The sequence below is a fragment of the Macrobrachium nipponense genome, chromosome 7 (genome assembly GCF_015104395.2).
Source record: "Macrobrachium nipponense isolate FS-2020 chromosome 7, ASM1510439v2, whole genome shotgun sequence".
Lineage (NCBI taxonomy): Eukaryota > Metazoa > Arthropoda > Malacostraca > Decapoda > Palaemonidae > Macrobrachium > Macrobrachium nipponense.
The window spans coordinates 88,303,544-88,314,067 of record NC_061109.1 but is presented as its reverse complement, the minus strand read 5'-3'; the positions used below and the strand labels follow the sequence as shown (position 1 = coordinate 88,314,067).

Sequence of the window (10,524 nt, the reverse complement as noted above, 5' to 3'; positions counted from 1 at the left end):
AGCCAGTGAACTAGTCTCCTTCACAGACAGACAGACAGACAGACAAACAGCCATCCCACTCGGAAGCGAAGAAATTGGGTAAATCCCAGGTATCTGAGAATTCGGTTAGAAAAGGACGGAAGAGAGAAATAGAAATGGGGGTGGGGGGATTATTCAAGCTGCGGATCTCAGCACAAATAGGATGGATTTAGAGACCCCGAGGACTTCTGTTTGGTCAGAGGAGAGGAGTGTTGGGGAGGGGGAGGGGGAGTGGCGGGAGATGGGGCGTTGGTGTTAGGAATTATTGCTTTCGCCCAGTTATTGTTTTAGCCCTGTAACTCGGGATAAAAAAAAAATATCCTTTCCCGTTACAGTTCTGAAGAGATGACTGACAACAGAAGGATATATATATATTATATATATTATTATATATATATTATATAATATATATATATATATATATATATTATATATTAAATATTTTATATATATATATATATATATATATATATATATATATATATATATATATATAGATATATATATATATATATATATATATATATATATTATATTAGGGTTAACGTAAAACTATTATTATTTCTTTTGTTGATTTAAATCAGCCTTGTTTACTTTTTTGTTTAGTTTTAAGTTAAATTTTTGCTGAGTATGTTTACTCTTGTGTTTCCGTAAGTTAAGTTGCTTTACGATTGTTTCAGTGTTTTTGCGCCTCCTCCTCCTTTTTTGTGTATTAGTGAACTATCGTTTTAACGATTGTTATTCTTTTGCTTTGAGTGTTTATAAACACTGGGAAGGTGATGAGTGGACATGGTCGACCGGTCAACGGGAGTTCGGGTCTTGACAAGCTCTCACCAGCACTGTTTTCCCGTCGCAGCATTTATTTTGTTTTGGATTTGGAGGACGACTTTGGATAATTACCTTTTGGACCACGCACTTGGATATTTCCCTCACGGATTTTGGAAGACGCATATATACGTCTGTTGAGTGTGTCCCTGGATCACGGCTTTTTCTCGCGCAGGTGTTGTTGTCACCTGCGACCTTCACACTGCTGTTGAGAGTTTAGCAGACGCTCTGTCATCTGCGACCGCTGTTTCTGCCCCTTTTTCCCGTCTGAGGATTTTGACGGAAAACCTGTGTCGTCGCTGTATCACGGCACTGGAATCTGGATTTACCTGCCGTGTCATCCTCGTCCAGCTGTTATACGGAAGTGAGAGCTACTTGACTCGTGAGGTGGCTAGTAGGGAGTCTGTCGCCAGGTAAGACGTACTATCGTTCCTCTCGTATCGGGAGATGTGTTGCCCTTCAGTACCTGGCGTACAGTATTTGCCCTTCCGTTAGCAGCTTGATGGACTGATCACGGCCCTGAATTCAACTCTTCTGGTATTTCACTGAAGGTGAAATTATATATTTTTGCCAATTTTCATTATTCATAAATATATATGTATGTTTACATGTATATATTGTCATAGTTTATTGTATGTTGGTGTTTAGTGGACTGAGTTCCACATTGCTTAGCTTGGTGTTATAGGTAGGAATATTAAGGTTTTCCTTGTTTTCTTTTTTCATCTCCTACTTCTTTCTATCTTATTATTATTAGGTTATTGGTGATTTTGGCTAGCCTTATTTTGGATCCAACTTGTTATATATAAAGTGTTTTCTCTCTTGGGGTTTTCTCTTGTTTAGGGCTTAGTGTATTAGCTTTAGGTTTTCTTGTGAGTTCCCGAGAACCAGGTATTTGTTCTCTTGAATATTCTGTACAATTAAGTGTATTTAATCTCACAAGGTTGATTTAAGTCATTGTTCTAGTTTATAATAAATATTGTTAAGTTTTCTTGAGTTTCTGTTTCCGTCCTTCCTTGTCACTGAGGTACATTTACTGACTGCAATCCTTGAGAATATAAAGACCTAAAAAGAACCTGTACTGCAACCTGGGAGGTTGTAACAGTTGGCGACCGTGACAGGATTGCACTCGGGTGTACTCAGTGTTTTGGTTGGCGGAACAGCGCTCGGTGGATTTACCAGTATTTGTTGCTGTTTAGTGTATTGCCTTACTCCCCCTTAAATTTTGGAACCATGGAAGAATTTATTTTTGATCCAGCTGAGTTTTTGGGGTCGGCAGATTGCCTTAGGCATCTTCCTGTATTGAGTAAAGAGTATTTGGTGAGTTGTGCTCGCTGGTTAGGTGTCCCACTTAGGGCTGCGAACACTAGGGCCCAGTTGCTGATAGCTGTAAAAAGTAAGGTAGCTCAAGGTATGGCTGAAGGAGAGAATTTAGCTAGGGATTTTGTCAGTGTTGGTGATAGTGACTCAGAACGAGAGGGTAGTGTGATTGAGGATGTTAGTGTGAATCCAGGTCTTTCTTTGTTTGAAGATCCTCCTCGTACTGGAACAATTTTTGAAGGGCAGGCTAATTTGCAATTTAAAGCTAATGTGTCCACTAACCCATTTTTAGTAGAAAACCCTGTCCCAGTGAATGTAGCCCCAGCACAGCCTGTAGTGTCCCAGGAGGACAGTGAATATAGTTTAATTTGTAAGAGGATAGAGTTAATGAAGCTCGAGTTTGAAGAGAACGAGAGGGTGAGGTGGCATGAGCTAGAGATGGCCAATGTAAATTTGGAGTTGGCTAGGTTACAAGGTTCTCCTAATAGATTAAGTACTCCCTGTGGACCATCTGATATAAATTTAACTATAGGGGCAGCTCTGAGTTGGTCCCTGTATTTGATGAGAGAAATGTGCCTGAATTTTTTAAGGCTTTTGAACGGGTAGCTACCAGGTTGTCTTGGCCCACCGAGATGTGGACAGTCCTAATTCAGTGTAGGCTGGTGGGTAAGGCAATCCGGGTGTATAATTCTTTGGAGGAGGGTGTAGCCCGTGATTATAATAAAGTGAAGGCGTTAGTCCTCAAGGCCTATGACCTTGTCCCTGAGGCCTATCGCCTAAAATTTAGGAATTTTGCTAAGCACCCTGCTCTTTCATTTGTAGAATTTGCTAGGCTCAAGGAAGAGCAGTTTGATGATTGGCTAAAGAGCCGACAGGTGGCCTCTTTCTCCTCCTTGAGGGAATTAATGCTGTTAGAAGAATTTAAGAAATATTGTAGTAAGGAACTGAGGATATACTTGGAAGAAGTAAAAGCGGTCAGTCTAAGTAAAGCGGCTCAGATTGCCGATGAGTTTGTTTTGACCCATCGAGCGGGGTCCGGTAATTTTGGGTCCCAGGTTATAAATTTCCAGTCTGCTAGGCCAAATAACTTTAATAATAAATCTGGTAATGTGGTAGATAATAGGGTAAAACATTCAGGTGTCCCAACTTATTCTAAGAATGAGAATGGTCAGGGAAAAGTCTCAAGTGGTGGGCACACTAGAGTCTTTTCCAAAAACCGGTTGATATCTGGTAATGTGAGTAGAGGTAGTGGGACCTGCTTTTGGTGCAATAAGCCCGGGCATTATCAGGCTCAGTGTAATGCCAGAAGGAGGTATCTCCAGAGAAATGGTGACAGTAGTGGTCACAACCCTATATCTCTAATTTCAAATAAGTCTAATCACAAGGTTGAGAATCCATCAGTGGTTGTTAGTGGTAATGAGATTAGTTGTGACAGTGGTAATGTGAATCCATCTGGGAGTAGTCAGGCATGACTCTATGATAAATATATCTGGCCTGGTAGACTGGTTACTGATTCAGGAGTCCTTAAGGTGAAATTTTTGCGAGACACAGGGTCTGCTCGGTCATTAGTGTTAAAAGAATCATTAAATGGTTTAGTTAAATATTCAGGGAATTATGTGGTTCTGGAGGGTTCCCGAACACAGTGGTTTCAGCTCCATTGGTAGAAATTGAGTTTATCTTTCCCTGGGTATAATAAGTAACTGAGTTGGCTGTTGTTGAGAGTCTCCCCATTCCAGGTATTGATGGTATTTTGGGAAATGACATGTTAGACCATAAGGGTCTGGAATTATTCCCTATTTTGACTATGGATGCTTGTCCAGTGGCTGTGACGATCCGGGCATCTGCTAAGGCAGCTAATTTGATAAATGATGATGACTTAGATTTAAGTAGTTTAGAAGTAGAGTTAGAAAGGCCTGGGCCAGTAGATAGTCCAAGTAGTGTTAGTGATATCTTGCAACCTGATTGGGACCGTTTCACGTTTATTGAGGCTCAGAAACAAGAGTTTGATTTGAGTGGGTGACACAGCTGATTTAACTAAACCAAGGTTTTGTGTAATAAAAGGTTTGTTATACAGAGTTAGTCGCCCATCTACACATGATCTGAACGAGACTTCTCGAGTGGAACAATTGTGGTTCCCTCACAATTTAGGGAGTCTGTTTTGAGTTGTCACATGATGATTCTTTTTCTGGTCACTTTGGAGTATTTAAGACTTTCAAGAGGTTGGCAAAATGTTTTTGGTGGCCAGGATTAAAATTAATCCGTGAAACAATTTGTTAGTAACTGTGAGGTTTGTCAGGTGATGGGAAAACCCAATCAAGTAATCCATAAAGCACCTTTAAATCCAAATTCCTGCAATTGGGGAACCTTTTGTAGAATTGGTAATAGATGTGGTAGGGCCTTTGCCCAGAACAAAGACTGGGTTTACTCATCTCCTACGATTATGGACAGGGCTTCCAGATTTCCTGAGGCATTCCCAATGAAAAAGATTACCTCCAAAGCAGTATTTGAGAAGCTCATTGAATTTTTCTCCAGATATGGACTCCCTCGTAAAATTCAGACCGACTGTGGACGAATTTTTACGAGTAAGGTATTTAGGGGTAAGTTGCTGAACTGGCCATTCAGCACACTACCAGCGTACCTATCATCCAGAGAGTCAGGGTGTGGTGGAAAGATTCCACCAGACACTTAAATCATGTTAAAGAAATACTGCTATGAACAAGGAGAGGATTGGGAAAAAGGGTTCTTCCTTTGCTCTCTTTGCTATAAGGAACCATCCGAATTCATCTACAGGTGTAGCTCCCTTCGAACTGGTGTTTGGACACAGGGTACGTGGTCCGTTGGAAATTTTCCACGAATTGCTTGCATCTGGTCAGAAGGGAGAAATTAATGTGGTGGAATTTGTAGAGAATTTATGGAAGAAATTAGCCATTGCATGGAAATTTGCTAGAGAAAATTTGGCTTCCTCCCAAGCAGTCATGAAATCAAATTTTGATAGGAAAACCAAGGTGCAGTCGTTTGAGCCTGGGGAATTAGTATTGGTGTTGAGTACAGACTCAGACAATTTCCTCGAACCAAGGTATAAGGGGCTCTGGAAGGTTTTGAGAAAATTGTCTGAGGTGAATTATGAAATTGAAGCCCCCGGGACCAAACGAAAGTGCCGGGTCTTTCATATTAATAGATTAAAATCTTATATTTCATGTGGTAGAGATCCTTTAGCTATTGTATATGAGCCTGTGTCTATGGTTGTAGAGCCTCCAGAGGATAACTTTGAGGACTTAATTGATCAGGTGTCTTCTTGTGCTCTCTTTAATAATATTCAAAATCTAGAGGTTTTGAAAGGAGGGTTGGACCATCTGGAAGTTACCCAGAAAAGGGACATTATTAATTTAATATGTTCTTTTCCAGAAGTATTTCAGAGTTCGCCAGGTAGGACGAGATTGCTTCAGCATGATGTGGATGTGGGCAGTGCTTCCCCCGTAAAGCAGAGTCCTTATCGACTAAATCCAGTGAAGAGGGACATAGTCGAGGAGGAAATAAAGTATATGCTGGAGCATGACCTAATCCAACCTTCGATAAGTCCTTGGAGCTCTCCGATTGTTCTGGTTAAGAAGTCTGATGGGAAGTACAGTATGTGTGTGGATTACCGTAAGGTTAATGCCAGTACTAAAAATGACTCCTTTCCTTTGCCCCGCAATGATGACTGTCTCGATCAGATAGGGTCTGCAAAATTTATTACCAAGTTGGATCTGTTGAAAGGATATTGGCAAGTGCCCCTGTCTGATCGAGCCAGGGAAATTTCTGCTTTTGTAACTCCCTTTGGACTTTACGAATGTAAAGTAATGCCTTTTGGGATGAAGAATGCCTGCATTTGTACCTTTCAGCGGCTTATGAACAGAGTCATTTGTGGTTTGGAAGGCACTGAAATTTATATTTATGATCTAGTTGTTCACAGCAATGATTGGCGAACTCATATGGTAAGGTTGAGAAAAGTGTTTGAAGCTTTGAGGGCCGCCGGTCTTGTTGTGAACTTGGGTAAGTGTGAATTTGGCAAGGCCAAAGTATGTTATTTGGGTCATGAGGTTGGTTTGGGACAGGTAGCCCCTAAACAAGCCAATCTCGAGGCCATTGTAAATTTGAAGAGGCCGTGCAATGTCAGAGAAGTTCGGAGAGTTCTCGGCATGACGGGCTATTATAGGCGGTTTGTCCGAAACTTCTCGGACATTGCTCAGCCGCTTACTAGCTATTAGAAAAAAGGACAGAAAATTTGTGTGGTCTCCTCATTGTGAAGAGTCTTTTATTAAACTTAAACTGGTGTTGGTGTCAAACCCAATATTAATGTCTACTGATTTTCAGAAACCTTTCATTATTGCGGTGGATGCCAGTGATGTAGGCATTGGGGGTGTCCTCTTTCAGAGAAATGGGGCTGGAGAGGTTCGTCCTGTAGGCCATATCCAGAAATCATACGATCGCATTTGTCAATACGAAGGCGATCGCTGTTGTATGGTCTCAAACGAAGGGTTGTCGTGGTATCCAGAAATCTTACGACGGCCGAACTCCCATCGCATTGCCTCACTGGCTGAACAGTTTCACCAACATATGCGATTACTGGGAATGAAATGACTGGAATCGATGATTACAAGGCTGTATCAGTATCATAGATAATTTCTTTTAGTACCATAATACTAAATTGAAATGGCTTTATGTCTTTATTATTTAGTTTAAAAAGATACTGCATATCTGTAGTATATTTTGTATACTTGATATTTGCTGTCCTGATATGCCGTGGAAATCTCAACAAACAGTTACCGCGAGCAATTTACGCAACTTGCCAAGTTACCAGGATACCGGAATATGGAGCGTGCACCCCCAGTAGCTGATTCTCGGCGTTTAATGATGCTTAATTTGATGAAGGAGCATGAGTGTAACCAACGAACAATCTACGGGAAGTAGAACTTTGGAAAGAAAACGTCAGGCATGGCAAGAAATTACTTAGAAGTTCAACGCCATGTATCCAGACCAACCTCCACGGTCATCAATGCAGGTCAAGCGCTGTTTTGACCACTTAAAACGCAAGTAAGGATGCATTTTTGTTTTGTAATTGTAGTCGGAGCAAATTTAGGCCGCTGTGGGCAAAATGGTGTGTAAATTATCAGTTAGGTTAAAATAAATTTAGGTATGCTATGAAAGGCCTAGGCTAGTGCTGCTTCCTCAATTGTTAACGCTACTCGCATCAGGCTAGCCTAGTGTAGCTTATCCAAGGGAACACTATTTTATCATCTAAAGCTATTATATTATATAAATATATTATCTTCAAATAAATAGAATGGGGCATAGTAGAATAGGTTGGGTTAGGCTATGCTAACCAAATCATAGGGGATGTGAGGGGTGCTCTAGGAAAGTTTAGGTTAGTAATATCTAGCTTATTACAAAAGCAGTTGGTGTATCAGGCATTAGGTTTGTATAATTTGATATGGATTTTTATTTATTAATGTCTATCATAGGAAATTTGGGTAATCTAATTTAGGTTTAGAATAGCTATGCGGAGGATCTTACAATTTCCCGGTGGATAGAAGGGCTAGAGCACACAGCATTATTATCGTATTGTTAATGGGTGGATTTGCAACTAAATTAAACATTTATTAGCTTACAGCCAGTTTATTACTGTAAAAATTGATGGTAAAACTTTGGCTATTTTTCATATGGGTAGCTATACGAGATTTTCCGAAGTATAAATACTGTTTTACCCTAACATGTGATACCTGCTTGCAAACTGGGCCAAGTGATTATTTTCAAAAGTTTAAGCCAACATTTGAGATCTTGGCTCTTGTCTGCAGGTGGTCAAATGATTTGGATTGGGCAACACCTGAAATAGGCTAACCTTTTGTTCTTTTTTATTTTTTTTTAATTGAGTTCACATTTATGCTAGCATGTCTGAAGCCTGAAGACTGCATAATGCTTACCAGTCTTGGCTACGATAGATTGTGGCAACTATGCGAACTGCTCAGGCTAGGCTACATTAACTCAAGTGGTGTTAGGGGAAACAACCGAGTGGACTAGCTGATGCAGTCTTGCCCGCTTGTTGATCCACCCTCTGAAAAAGTACTTTTGCCTACTTCGAAAGGAGGGTACATGTCTTGAGGTGTTGCTCCCACCACCGATGACTCATGACCGGTGCACATCTCCAGTGTCAGGACGTGTTAAAGAACTTTTTCGGAGGGTGGATCAACAAGCGGGCAAGACTGGATCAGCTAGGCCACTGGTTGTTTCCCTTATTATGCTTTATAATGTGCAGCCATTTCCAGCCACACAAAGGTCAAATTATTTTCTTAAGTGCTCATTAATATTTGTGTAAATGCTCAAATGACTTTTCTTACGAATTCAATCATGCGACAGATGTTTTACTCATTATTCTGGAGGTGGAAGAGAAGTACACAGGATGGTAGGCTTTGTGTTATATTTTGAAATTTCATTACAATCTGTTTTTCTTATATTTTGAAATTTCATTTCACTCTATTTTTAAAGTCACAGTTGTTAGAATACATTATAGAAAGCCAATGGGAAAACATTATTTATTCTAATATATATATTTTTTTACTAGAGTGAAGCAGGAAGATGCTACTGTCAAGAAAAAGCTATGCAGAACTGGTGGTGGTCCTCCACCAGATCTTCGAAACCATTCAGAAGAGTTTGTGATAGCCGCATCGCTGATGACAGAATTGATCATGGACAAAGATTTACTTAAAACATTTCATCCAGTTGATGAAACAGGAGAGCCCATACATGATGTTAAAATAAGTAAGTACTCTGATGATTTCAAGAATGAAATTGATTAAATAGTGAACCTTCAACTTTTTAATGGACATTACACTACCTGTCTGGAAAGTTTGTAGTGCCTTCGGGTTATGATTTTATTATTGATGACTGGGTTGAAGATAACATTTTAATGCTGTATGACCCTAAAGGTTCCAGCACTTGTATACTCAGTTTAGAAGTACTGCAGAAGAGATTTACATCTAAGGTGCTGTAGATCAATTATTTATTTTACCTATTATTTTCGGGTATTACGGAGCCACTACCTTCAACCTCTCATTTGCCTTCAACCTCAGCACAATCAGAAAGTGGTGTTTCTTCTAATCATGAATCAAGATCCACATTCCTTAATCGGTCAGCTACGTCATCACCGTCTTCAATGGAACACTTAATTTTTAAACCCATAGTTCCCCATGAAACTTCCCGTCCTCCAACGCCTATTGTAACTCCAGGCAGAACTTCACCAAAATTGCGCAACACATCACGGGATGTATCTCCAATACCTCGGTCTTCTACACCCACAGAGGAAGCACATTCTTCACCCAAAAAATTGAAGTTGGACGAGGCATACATCAAGTGTAGGGAAAGACAAGAGGAACTGCATCATCTCAGAATGGAAAATGAAAAGGAGCAACATATAATGGCCAAAAAAGAGCATGAACTAAAGGTGAAATTAATTAACAATATGAATGAATTTGTGGATGAAATGCACTCATCAGCAATGACTGTGTTTGCTAACTTGAATGCTTTTCTTGACAGTGCAAAATCTGCCTATGAAGCAATGCGCAACTCATATGAATAAACTAGGTATTGGTTGTTGGTTGGTTTATGGAATTTAGCCTTATTGCTAGGGTTATAGTAGGTGTTATTTCCATAGATCAAGTTGTTTTTGCTTTTAGGAGAGAAAAATGACTCCACTGATAGGTGTGTTTGTTAAATGAAGGTTTCATCATATGGTCAGCAATTAGCTTTATCATTTCTGTAATGCTGAATGGCCATAGTTGCCCCATTGATTGGCATTATGCCTAAATTCCATAAACCAAACCAACCCCATTTCATATTTTTCTTTGCTGTGATGTAGTGTTAGTATATATTTTATTTTATACCTATGGTATATGAAGGTGCTCTCATGAATCAGGTGTTCCTATTTGTAAGTTAGTTAATTGATACCAAACAGTACAATGTATACTTCCAAATATTCATTTCTTAGTTTGTATGCTATGTCCATTTGCATTGTGATATTAGGTATTATATAATAGTGCTTTAATGAATCTGATGTTAGGTGAAATTAGGTATTGAGTATCATATATGTCCATTTGCATCTTGGTATTAGGTATTATATTATTTTGTTGAATCAGATGTTCAGTGACATTAGGTATCGAGTATCATACATTACAAGGTTTACTTCGAAATTATATTTTCAAAATTGGTAGCCTATGCTTTGATAGAAATAATAAGTACTAACAGGATAATTTATCAATTAATCAGTGTTTAGAACTTATTAGGGCTACTATAATATTTTATTGTCAATCTTATTACTTTTGCCATATTTTT

General features: G+C 39.4%; 1 protein-coding gene across 11 annotated transcripts in view; it reads right to left on the bottom strand.

Moving 5' to 3' along the window:
* The window catches only part of LOC135217458 (uncharacterized), a 334,879-nt gene that overhangs the window by 110,453 nt on the left and 213,902 nt on the right, over positions 1–10,524 (bottom strand). The window lies entirely within an intron of this gene.